The sequence below is a fragment of the Notechis scutatus genome, chromosome 5 (assembly GCF_049901735.1).
Source record: "Notechis scutatus isolate UNSWTSFEM ecotype Mainland chromosome 5, rNotScu1.2, whole genome shotgun sequence".
NCBI lineage: Eukaryota > Metazoa > Chordata > Lepidosauria > Squamata > Elapidae > Notechis > Notechis scutatus.
This window is the reverse complement of record NC_142013.1, coordinates 80,536,767-80,550,064: the sequence shown is the minus strand read 5'-3', so window position 1 is coordinate 80,550,064 and position 13,298 is coordinate 80,536,767. Positions and strand designations below refer to the sequence as shown.

The following is a 13,298-nucleotide window of genomic DNA, read 5'->3' as shown; positions in this document are numbered from 1 at the left end:
CTCAGAAGAAACTATTCACCAACAGCAGTTTTGGTGAGAAACAGCTATCATTATCCCAGGATCAAAACTTAACAATTGCTATAAAGATGACCTTTGAAGGATCAGAGGCACAAAATATACAGGTTACATCTATGAGAAGGAAACTTAAGATATGTGCTGTCCATATATTTATTTTCAGAAAAGAGTATGTTCAAAATGCTGATTATTATCTTTACAGCTCTACAATGCACAAGTCCAGGTTATATGTAGGACCAGTTTCTCTTGAGGGATCTGTCTGTCCTCTAAGTCAGATAGTGTGGGTGCGTTACATGCAAATACATACATAAATAAATAAAAGGATATATAGCCTGGGAAGGAAAAAGAAATAGAAAGTGAAATATAGGATTAAGGAAGACTGGCAGTAAAAGGGAAAAATCCAGATCCTTGTGGATTAGAATCTACCTCATCACCTGTATGGATATTATCCCACATTACCAAATATAGAAGGTGATGTACAAATTATTGTTAATAATGAAAGACTATCTGAGAATTACATTAAGGTAAATAGTTTTCTGTCAGGACCATCTGAAGGAAGTCAGTTACCAAACTGGAAGAAAGATGAATGAAGACCAGGCACAGAACCTGTGTTTGAGTAACACTGAACTATAACTTGTTTTAGCTTATCAAGTTCTGAAAACCCAGCCATTTTGTGAATTTAATTTTGTATGAACTAAACAAAAATATGTGTGATTCAATACTCCTTAGTTATTGATGATAAAATAGGAAGCACAGCCACTAAATCTGTAGAGTTGCTTTTGTTTTGCCTTACTCAACAAAGCAGGAAACACTAAAATACTAATAGCTTTAATGATAGTGCTTGTTTGTTGAAATGGTAACTGAAAACAAGTATACAAAGCAATTGATTATTATATTGACAGAAAATGAATAAATCACTTATTTTATTTATATGTCAAATTTAGAAACCACCCATCTCCCTCACAGAGCAACTCTGGTATTGAAAACAAATAAAGAGAGCCACTGTGGTGCAGTGGTTAAGATGCTGGCTAGAAACCAGGAGACTGTAAGTTCCAGCCTCACCTTAGATATGAAAGTGGATTGGATGACTCTCAGCCCAATCCACCTCATAGGGTTATTCGTGTGGGAAAATATAGGAAGAGGAAGAAATATTATGTATGTCCACTATCTTGAATTAGTTATAAAATAATAAAGGTGGGATAAACATAATCAAATAAATAAATAAATATTCATCCTTCATTCTTAGAAGAAATCAATAACTGTGCTGTGCCAATGCAGAATGACAATATTTTCCACTGTGAGTTTAAAATTACATGTCTTACAAAATGAGCAGTGTATATCAATTCTTAGGCCAATCATTGAATCTGTTATCCAAGGCTACCCGTTTAATCAACTGATGTTTCCCTCACTTTTTTGATGAGTGGTTCAAGGCTGCTCAGAGTTGCCTTAAACTGCGAGATGGGTGGCAAATAAATTTGATAGATAGATAGATAGATAGATAGATAGATAGATAGATAGATAGATAGATAATCCTACTCTGAAAGATTCCATTCTTTTTTTATTCCTTTTGCAATCAAATAGCAGCTGAATTGAAAAAAAATAAAGTATTGCTGATATACTATTAGGTTTAGATAAGCTCTCTGTTTCTTATACAGTATATTTCTAAGTTAAAACATTCCTTTGTTAAATAAATTAAATCATATCTGAACTGTTAAATACATGATGAAAAATGTGTGGATATAAAGTGAAGTGTTGCAGTGACTGAAATACTGAAGATTATAATCCAGGATGAATATTAATCTCTGTAGGAAAATTTCACTGAAGTTAGGTTATGTAATTTCATTTTAACCATCATATTTTATTAAAATACAGCTAAGATTCAAGAAGTCACTTCTGTCTCAGAAAAGAAATTTCTAATGTTAGCATTAGTTCTTGGACAGTAAAAGGAAGTAGCAGAGTCCTGTTCATATTTCTGTGGAAGTATATAGTTTATTAATGAATCAGTTATGAAGCATGACAAAATAAGTTCCAGCAATTGCTTCAAGTCTTTTTCTCAATAACAAACAGAAGCCACACATTTCAGACTTAGGCATATGCTGCTGTTCTCAATGAAAAACAAAACAGAACAGAAAAGAGAAAAGGGAAGAGAGGGAAAAAAGCAAGCAAGAAAGGATGATATATGACACTGAGAATAGGATTCACTTTCTTTGGAATTGCAGCTTTTAATCTATCATTATCATCGTCTGATGATGATGATTTTAGTCTTTACAACTGTGAAATAGATTTGCTATATTTAAGACACTGTAGTTGAATCTCAAAAACAGGAAAAGTAGCTAGATAAGATTCCAATCTATCATAGATATTTACAAACGCTGTGTGATAGCAGAATTGTGCAAAAACAGGGAAAACCTCTAATGTTATTAAGAGATATATACACGATTACCTTATGCAGAATTGAGTCATGTGGGGAGAAAACCGCATTTAAAAATTCAATAATGTGTTTGTAATATTTGAAGAATAACTCATACCACTCAGCTTTAATTTACTGTCTATATATTTTGCATATAATATTTTGTTATTGCACTGCTTATATTTTGAATCTCTTTGTCACTATACAATGAATAAATGGAATCTTATACCAAAGATAGAAGCTTTCTTGTACTAGAACATTTTCTGTTGTTTCTGCTTCAGTATTTGAATATGGTTATCACAACAATCTCCCAAACTTTTCTCATCTGAAGTGTCCCAGAACAACCACCACACATCAGCAAGATTGTCAGTATCAGATTATTATCTGATACTGTAAATTATGATGAATACAATTACTGCCAATAGTTTGACCTTTTGACCATAGATAGGATCAGAGAAATTTAGACCAAAGCTCTAACAATTGTGCCATACATTTTTTTTTCCAAAAAGAGAAGCAAGGACCGTTTTTATGAAAGGAACAGACTAAGGAGAACAGAATTTTCCTGAGTTATTTTAAAGTTCTAGCATAAAAGAGTTGCATTCCTACTCTTTCTTCAACAACTTTGAATTAATATCATTCCTTGTAAGGACAATGTGGAAATAGTTCTGAATATGAAATAGAGATGATTGAGCTAAAAATATATTGTCAAAATGCCCTTGGGCATAAATCACAAAGCTAGAGTCACCATAGGCATTCTGCTAAAAATGCAGACAAAGTTCTCTTATAGAAAAATAATATTCTTAGGTCTTTTATGTTCCCTTCAAATTTGCTAAGTAATTCGTTTCTTCTAAAGAACCTTTGCACATTTTGTACTTTAAGAGTGTTAATGCACTATCAAATATCATTTAGTTTACAGTGCCTTGGATGCCTAGGACATATTTTTCTCTTGGCTGAAATAGAAAATACCTTTTAGTCTTAAAATTGTAAAAATATGTTTGCTCTAGTTTTTGTTACAGGCGAAGATCACATTTCCGCCCCCCAAAAGTTAGGACTTGGCAGAATAAATAAAAGTTATGACTATGTTCTTATCCTCCATAATCCGGCAAGGTCTTTTTACATAATGGAAATTTACCCTAATGCTAACTAATAAAACTATAAATGTTTTATAGTTTCCTGAATTTTGAAATCCAGTCCATTACTCAAAACATGTTTAGAAAATTGTACCAAAAAGAAATAATACTTATAATTTTTTAGTCAGGCAATAAAAATACCAGAAGAAATAGTACAAAAGATGCATTTTAAGAGAACCACACATGGAAGTATCTAAACACATGCTTACAAATGAACTTTTGGCGTGTTCAGGTCTTTTCCCGTGTAAGATTGAGAGTATCTTGGTGATGTTTCAATGAGGCCCCACTCGCCATCTTCAGACTAGTGCTTTCGGCTTCGTGCTTGTGCAAGCAAAGCATGATCGGAGCTGCCGTCTCTCTATAAATACTGGTGGGGAGGTGTGGTGTGCTGGCTCTGTTGTAAGCGGGCTGGCTGGCTGTGTTGTTTTTTCTTGATTGGTTGATGGAGTTGATGTTTGCAGATTGGTTGTCTTTTTTGTAAGAATCTGTGTGGCTGAGGTACTGGCTGTGTGTCTATCAGCCTCCTGTGTTGTAACGACTTGGGTAATGGGCTGTGTGATGACCTTCTGAGTTCTATTGTTGTGACATCCTGGATCTTGTGCTGTAATCTCCTGGGTCATTGGCTATGTTGCAACATCCTGAGGTTTTGTGGTATGACCTCCTGAGTTCCGTGATGTATTGGAGGGTTGGGCTAAATGGGCAATGTGACAGCACAGTCAAACCCATTCATTTTTATACTTGTGCTCAATGTTGCAATGAAAGTCTAAAGGGGCAGGGTTGCATTGTGAAACTTCTACACACTGTTCACCTTTCCTTTTGCTGTGGTTAGCTATAGATGCCTACGTATCTACTCTGTGTTAACTTTCTATATTCCTGTGCTCAGTAGCTATCCTGATCAGCCAGCTTGTACAACAGGAAGATGTTTATACAAAATGAAAATGGTACAGATTTTAAAAGGCAACATGTCAAAGCACTGCATTTCATAGGCATTTTTAAAACCAATTTGTTGCTTTCTATTCATGTCTTTGTAGTGCTAAACATAAAGTTATACTATAAGTGTGGAGATTCAGCTAGACATACACATTACAGAGTTTCAGATTTATCCACTTTTTTTTAATGTAAGGCTAAATTGCAGAGAATCTAGTGCAGAGGGAAAAGTTCCCATAATTCATTAGAGAAAGACTGACAACAAAATCATTAACCACTTTTTAATTGGTTAGAACCAGTCAATTTATAGACATAGTACCAACACACATACATATACAGAGCACTTGTATATTCTACAGCTGAGTGCAACGTTCTTCATAATTAAAAACAAGTGGTTTGTCTAAGAGCTTTCCTGGCAATTAAATCTTTGCTTCTTTTCAGGAAACCATGCTAACACTGAATTATTTATTAGTGTTCCTGATATTACTTATTACTGCTACAATTGAAGAACAACTAATGCATGGTTGCTATATGCAATTTTCTGTTGACAAAGAAAGGCCTTTACATTCCAATTAAATGTGTTTGCAAATGTTTATGATTATGATTATCTGCCATTAGGTTGGTGTTGATTCTTAGCCACTACACAGAGAGAACTATTCCAGGATGATCTCTCCCAACAGTGCACAAATTGGTTGTCATCTTTTTCCCCTACTGTCTTTCTTCAACATTATCCCAGTGGACAATCACTTAAATATGAGCCAGCAGTGTGCTGCACCTGCCAAAAATGCCAATGCAGTCTTAGGCTGCATTACCAGAGGGATAGAATCAAGATCATGTGAAGTTCTAGTACCACTTTATAATGCCTTAGTAAGACTGCATTGGAATATTGCATCCAGTTTTGCTCACCACAATATAAAAAAAGATGTTGAGACTCAAGAAAGAGTGTAGAGAAAAGCGGCAAATATGATTAGGGGACTGGAAGCTAAAACTTATGAAGAACAGTTGCAGGAATTGGATATGCCTAGTTTCATGAAAAGAAGGAGTAGCATGACAGCAGTTTTGCAATATCTAAGGGGTGCCACAAAGATGAGAGAGTCAATCTATTCTCCAAAACCATCTGAAGGCAGGACAAGAAGCAATGGATAGAATCTAATCAAGAAGAGAAGCAACCTAGAACTAAGGAAACATTTCCTGACAGTTAGAAGAATTAATCAGTGGAACAATTTGCCTGCAGAAGTTGTGAATGCTCCAACACTGGAGGTTTTTAATAAGAGATTGGAGAACCATTTGTTTGAAATGGTATGTGGTTTGCTGCCTGAACAGGGGGTTGGACTAGAAGACCTCCAAGTTCCTCTTCCAACTCTGTCATTCTGTTATATTATCCTTAGGGGTTCTGTATCAAAGCATAATATTTCCAAAATATGAGAATGTCAGTTTAGTCATTTGTGCCTCAAGTGAGAATTCTGGATTGATTTGTTCTAGGATCTTAGAATGGATTGGCAGAAATTGATATATTGTTTTCTTGCTTAATTTTTGTTTGCCTGGCTATATAATCCAACAATGTTCCCATCCTACTAATTCCTACTACCTACTTTGGCATTCCAGTCCCCAATTACAAGCAGCACAACTGGTTGGCATGTTCTGTTTATGTCATATTGAGCTTGTTGATAAAATATGTCAATTTTCTCTTCGTCTGAATCAGTGGTTGAAGAATAAATGTGAATAACTACCATATTAAAAGAATATCAGAGATCCACTTGATAATATTCAGTCATTGATTGCATTTTACCAACTACTGTTCTTATAATGCCCTTCCTAACAATATAAAAGCAACACTGTCCCTTTGTTTTCATGATCTAAATAGCAAACAGTATGATATTTTGACTGAAAGTGTCCAATTTCATTTCATTTCAATTTGATGATGCCCAAGAAGTCAATGTGTCATTAATTTATTTCATCTTTCACTGTTTGTAACTTCTTCATGTTCATGATTCCATGTTCTTGTTCTAATGCTGTCTCTATAGCTTCAGATTTTCTTCTCCTGCATGGCAGGATCAGCAATTACATGTCTTGAAAGTTTTAACCAGCTGTGTCATAAAGTATTCAGAAAAGTCTTCTTTCTTAGTAGCATGAGCACTAACCAAAGTTTTAACCAGCTGTGTCATAAAGTATTCAGAAAGGTCTTCTTTCTTAGTAGCATGAGCACTAACCAACCTTCAGGGCCTTTCATCTGGCCCTATATTGTTAACCATTTTGTATTTCCTATTCATGTGATCATCTTGTATAGTACACCGTTGGTTTACACTATCTTCTTCCCTGCTATATGAAATTAACAATTTGCAATTGTTGCTAAAATGATTATCTGCTTCCAGCATTTTCCTATGTCGCTAAATATACAAGTCTGTTTGATTTAGTTGAGAAGCTGGGATGATCTCCACACTGAATGGGACAACTTACCACAGCCAACTTGTCACAGCCAACTCACCATGGGATAACTCACCACAGGACAATTCATTAATTTAATGTAATTATTTAAAATATTTTTTAAAATGTTTAAATTTTTGTCATTCACATTTCATTTTGTCCCTCCTTTGGCATCCTTTCTTTAATGATTCTATTCCACAATTTCTTCCATATTAATGTAACTTGTGTTACGTGGCAAGTTATCCCACGGCAAGCTGGCCATGGTGAGATGTCTTGCAGCGAGTTGGCCATGGCAAGTTGGCCACTGCGAGTTGACTGTGGCAAGTTGACTATGGCAAGTTGACTGCAGCAAATTGTTCTAGACCCATAGGGAATGCGTACCTTAGACCAGGAGTGGCAGTCCGTGGACCGGATGCATCACATGCAAGCCATGCTTACCCCAGCTCTGTGAAGGGTAAAGCATTGTGACACATCACATGCCAGCAAGGTGATGTGGTGAGCTTGACTCCTATGCCTTAGACCAGTGCTGCTATTCTACTGGTTCTGGCAGGTTCTGGCATATCGGTAGTGCCGAAGATCGGCTGAGACCAAACTGATTCTCTCTGATGAGCTGCTGTTGGACCCACCCACCTGCCCAGGCTCCATGCTGACCTTTATTCCCTGCTTTTGAAGTGCAGCTGCTTTGCGTGGCACAGTAATTGCCCCGCGTCAGCTCCTGAAGCTACAGGGATTGCAGGAAGTGAGTAGGAAAGCCACTGTGTGTGCGCAAAGTGCATGTTTGGTGTACATGCACGTGCAAAGTGTTTGTGCATGAACAAAGTGTGCCCACCAAGCCATAGCCACCAAACGGATGGTAAACTTCTTTGAAACCCACCACTGTCTTAGACAGTGTTCTTCACTTCTCCCTCTGGGGAAAGCCACTACTTCCATAATAAGACAGTACATCAGGTCTTGGGAGTGGATAGAATAAAATTCCTATACATTTTATATTACTGGTTGATATTCCCCTTAAATGACATTAAAAAATGTTTGACACTATTCAAAATAAAAACGGAAATGAGCTGTTTAACCCACCCAGTGCAATTGCCTGTTTGGGAGGTTTTGAAACAAAATAGCTTTTATTTCAAAAGAGGCCAAATGCTTTGTTCTTCTTCCTAAAGGAAGTAAATAGTGATCGTGGCCTTTAAAATAAGAACGGTAGTCCAAAAATTAAGTTCCAAGAAAGACAATGGGGAGGGGTGTAATTGTGAAAAACAATAAGGGCATTACTTGAAAGACTTTATATCTTGGATTTAAATCAGATCCCTTTAAATAATATAGGAAAGAAACAAGGACACCATCAGGTATACAATCCAAAGCACACTTAATTGAAAGTCTGTTCCTGTAATAAATGGGACTTTCTTTCAAGAAAATGTAATTAGAATGTAAGTATTAACTCAGAGAAATTAACTCAAAATTATTAGAAATTAATTTGAAGGTAAATAAAAAAAATAAACAATTATTAAACAATGGAAAACCTTATAGTTTGTAATAGAGTAACTCACACAAAGCTCAGTCCCTATTAATTAGCTTTATTCAAATCATAACATTCAAGTTTATTCAGTTTTAAAAAAAATTGAAGATAAGTTTTGGCATCTATACGTTCAGTTCTGTACAGTAGTCAGGGGTGGGATGCTACCGGTTCTGCCCTGTTCTATAGAACCAGTAGCTCTGAAAAGTAGCAGACACTGAACCAGTACTGTGTTTGATGCTGTTTGGCCCACCCGCCAGCCCGGGCTCTTTATTTCCTGCTTTTTCAACCTCAGCTGCTTTGCACAGCACAGTTGAGGTTGAAAAATAAGGAAAAAAGTGGCTTTCCACACGCTACGCACCCACGCGCAGCGCCCTTCAGCTGTCTGGGCGGCACAGCTTAAGGTTTTTTTACATGCACACACAGCAAAACATAGTCACCGAGCCAGTGGTAACACTGGTTGAATCCCACCCCTGACAGTAGCCCTCGATTTATGACAACAGTTGAGCCCAAATTTTCTGTTCCTAAGTGAAACATTTGTTAGGTGACTTTTGCCCAGTTTATGGCCTTTTTTGATACAATTGTTAAGTGAATCACTGCAGCTGTTAAGTTAGTAATGTGGTGGTTAAGGCAACCTGGCTTCCCCATTGACTTTGGTTGTTAGAAGGTCACAAAAGGGGATCAACTCGATTCAAAGACACAGCAACCATCATAAATTTGAATCAGTTGTCAAGCATTTGAATTTTGATCATGTGACCATTGGGATTCCACAACAGTCATAAGTGTGAAAAATGGTCGTATTTTTCAATGCTGTTGTAACTTCAAAAGGTCACTAAATGAACTGTTGTAAGTCGAGGACTACCTGTTATTGACATGATTGCACAATACAATGCTCACTTTGCATTTTAGACGTTTTCTTATAAAACAGAAACTGTTTCACTTTCTGAGAATTAAGAAATCAATGAACTGGATAGATTCTGGTAAAAGAGAGAGAGAGAGAGAAAGGAAAGAAACCCTAACTCGTTATTCTCTAAATATACATTTTTGGCTGCAGTCACAGCCTTCCTTTTAATAACCTCTTTATTCCCGAAAGCTGCAGGGGATGAGTAAATTTGCCTGGACTTAGACAGGCCTCCGAATAAGCCAAGCCATTACTATTCTGAAACCAGGAAATAGCTGGAATAATTTGCAGGGCAATCTGAATTCAACATGAGCTTCCCACTTTCTGTCTTTCCTGTACAACCATCCTCTAAAACTCACCCAGAATCAACTTGGATGCTCCAGATAGGAGGACAAATCACAGCCAACCAAAAGAATTGTAATTTTTGCCTCATTTTCAGGCTGGGAATTTTTCTGTTTTTATTTTTATTTATTATTGAATTTATTTGCCACTTATCTTGCACCCAATGATCCTGACCAGCTGGGATCAATAATTTGTAGGAAAATGATATTTCATTAACAAATCTCTCTAATTTCCCTTCTTTCTTCCTGTTTGTCTCACTATCAGAGCTCCAGAAGCAGACAAACTGATGGGACGGGATGGGATGGATGTGGGGCAGGGGAACATAGAGAACCAGATAGAAAGGTAATTCTTCTCCAAATTGAATTAAACTCTGAGCTGGGGTATAATGCTCATCTCCATTGTGTCCTGGTAACACCTACAAACACAAAAAGCATTTTTTCCATGTGACACGTAGGTCTGCTAGCTGGTGCTTACATTTATGTCAAATAAGCACTTGAATGTTTTTGTGTATCTTTTTTCCTAGTTACCCCACTGCATTTGTCTACAGGCTGTTTTGAAGTTGCAAAGTGCTGAAAAAAATGACTTAGGACCATTTTTCAGACTTACGACTGTTACACCATCTACTTGGTCCTGTGACCAAAATCCAGACGCTTGCCAACTGGCATGTGTGTATGACAGTTGCGGTGACTGGGGTCATGTGATTGCCCTTTGCAATCTTCTGACAAGCAAAGTTAATGGGGAAGCCAGATCAACTTAACAAATAGTGTTACTAACTTAACAGCTGCAGTGATTCAACTGAACAACTGTGGCAAGAAAAGTCATAAAATGGGGCAGAATTCACAGTCTTGCTTAGCAATGGAAACTCTGGGCTCAATTGTGGTTGTAAACTGAGGACTACCTCTATTGCTTTCCAAACCTGGTTTAATAATGAGTACAGTAAATGTAATAAATATAGGGCCCTGTATCTATGGAGATTCTCACAGTCATCTAGGACATGGTTGTCCCAAAGGTGCTTTTTCAAGAGGCAACTGGACTTTCTGGTTTTGCTTTGAAGATGTCACATCTCTCATCCAAGAAGCTGTAGGGGCCTGTGTTACACACATACACACACAGTACACACACACACACACACACACACACACACACACACACACAACTATGAAATCTGTTTAAGGAACATCTTTTGACCTCTAAGTCAAAAAAATGTTTTTGAACCTATTCAACTGATACCGCTCACCATAATAGCCTATTCCAGTGAGGAAAGCAGGCTTGAATAAACACTAGGAGGCTATAATGCAATTGTCACATGAATCTAAATGTTCTAAAATAAATTCTGGGCTGTGGTAAAAAAGAGGGAAGTTGGGCAAATAAAACAGGTGTGTAGCATGTTTAAAGGAAGGGGTGGATACGGAAAACAACAATCTAAGCAATTTATGAAATGCTGTCTACATTTCTTCATCACTTTTTCCTTTTCATAGCAATTGCTTCTGTTCAGTATTGCATTTCCATGATCCGTCCTGGGCCTGCTTATCATTTATGACTTCAAGTGATTACTTCAAGTGATTGTATGCTGCCCAACCTTTTCATGGGTTCACAAAAACCTATGTTCCAAGCAAAGAGACTTGGAAAAGTCCAAGCTGACACTTCTCAGCTTTTCCTGTCATCGTTATCTTTAACTTCAGTATGACATGGTTGCTTTTCCCTAAGATGCCTGACATCTTTAATCCATCAATCAGTTCCTCTCCGGTGGACAGAATTAGGTCCAGAAAAATGAATGGCCTTGTTTCTTCTGAAATTCTGAAAAATTAAACTGCACCAAGAGAAGATAGAAATCTGTTACCTCTTTTCTTTCACTCCTGAGTTACTTTTCCTGCAGCCATCAGGGTAGTTTAAGACTGCCTTCTTGAAAATCTGCTGAATTGATTTAGAAAGCCTTTATTTTTGTAAAGGCAAAGTCAGGAGAAAATATAAGCAAATCCATTTTCATTTACATTTTAACCTATCAAGCCAATTTGATATAATTAGAGCAACATGTGTCTTTCCAATGGCTTTCTGAAAATGGTAATTTTCCTTTTGTAAAGCCAGTTGATTCACTAGGCTCAGGAAACCTCATCCAAAAAGCTAGTTGACTTTTTTTTTATTTTTTATTTAAAGTAAAGCTTTGTTGTCTTTTTTGTAATAATGGTACAATTTACAAAACCATTGCGTCTTGGATGAGCCGTCATAGTTGTTCACTCATAAAAAAACAATGGAATTCTGGAATGATATTTTGTGGGGAGCGGGGAGGAAATGGGTCTGCTAAGAAGTTATTTCATTGGGCTAAAGTGGACCCTCTGCCTTGAGCGGAGAGATGGGGTGGAATGGAGGATTTAGGATAAAAAGGAGAAGAAAAAAGAAAATTAACAACATGTGATTGGAAAATAACCTTCAGTGTTTTATGCTATAGAACATTACCATAATTTTAATTCAGTCCTTGAACATTTTTTTTTAAAAAACCCAAGCAGAATAATTCTAAATTCTACCCTTATAGGTATTGCCAGGCTGTTAGAAAGCTGATTGAAAGCATTAGGAAATGTTACCTATCCTAAAATGTAATCATTATATTGGTAGACCTCTAGCTTTGGAAAGATCAAATGTGAGGGATCTTTGGTGCTCTAAGCTGGGTTGTTTTCTTGCAGACTTTTCATTACCTAAACGACATAACATCAACAATGCTAGTGCATTAATCACTAGGATTGATGATGTTACCTAGTTTGGGTAATGAAATGTCTGCAAGAAAGCAATCCAGCTCAGAGAGCATCAGGGACCCCTCATTTCAACCTTGATTTAGAAATATTACCTTTTATAAACAGGGGTGGGGAACTATGGCACTTTTAGGACCTGTGAATGTCAACTCCCAGAATCCCTGAGCAGCATGGAATCCATGAGTCATAAAGGGCCATAGTTCCCCACCTCTGCTTTATAAGATCAAATGGGCTTTGCTACTGACTTTTGTTTCTGATTTTGAACTTTTCTGATATGAAGAGAACCTTGTATATTCTGTGTTTGGTGTAGACACACCGGTCAATGGACCCCGTGTTGGATTAGGACAGCATTTGTACCATCTCTAGAAGCATGACCATGTTTGTAACTATTCCATATAGCTACAGATAATGAAATCAAGCATATTTTCAAAACAGTTTCAAAATAATAATTCCCCAACATATTCTATTGTTAGTAAGTAAAGCCTCAAAGCTTTAGGAAGTTGGTGGTGCCCTTTGTCTTGAAAGTTCATATTTTGAGTTTTTATTGAGAAATTAAGTCCAGTTTGATTCAAAGTTTATTTGGCCCCTTTCTAGTAGAAAATGCTACTTCCATAGGCCATATAAAACTGAAACTGATTGAGGCATGATTTCAACATCTCCCTCCCTCCATCCCTGTCAACATATACTCTACTGAAGAATTTCTGAAATTCAGTAACATGCAATATTTTGTAAACCTTCATCTGGCATAATTATCTCAATATAGATTCTTCTCAGAACTGAACTTGATTTTTAAAACATAGGACTATCTAATTCACAAAACATATTCTGCATTCAGCATTGAATGAATGGAAGTCAAAGCGGCACTTTTGAACAACCCCCCCCCCCCACCCCCGAT

At 36.8% G+C, this 13,298-nt stretch overlaps 1 protein-coding gene across 1 annotated transcript in view; it reads right to left on the bottom strand.

Annotated features, from left to right (window-relative positions):
* Positions 1-13,298, bottom strand: part of ATP10A (ATPase phospholipid transporting 10A (putative)) — a 142,860-nt gene that overhangs the window by 84,154 nt on the left and 45,408 nt on the right. The gene's annotated exons all lie outside the window — the stretch shown is intronic.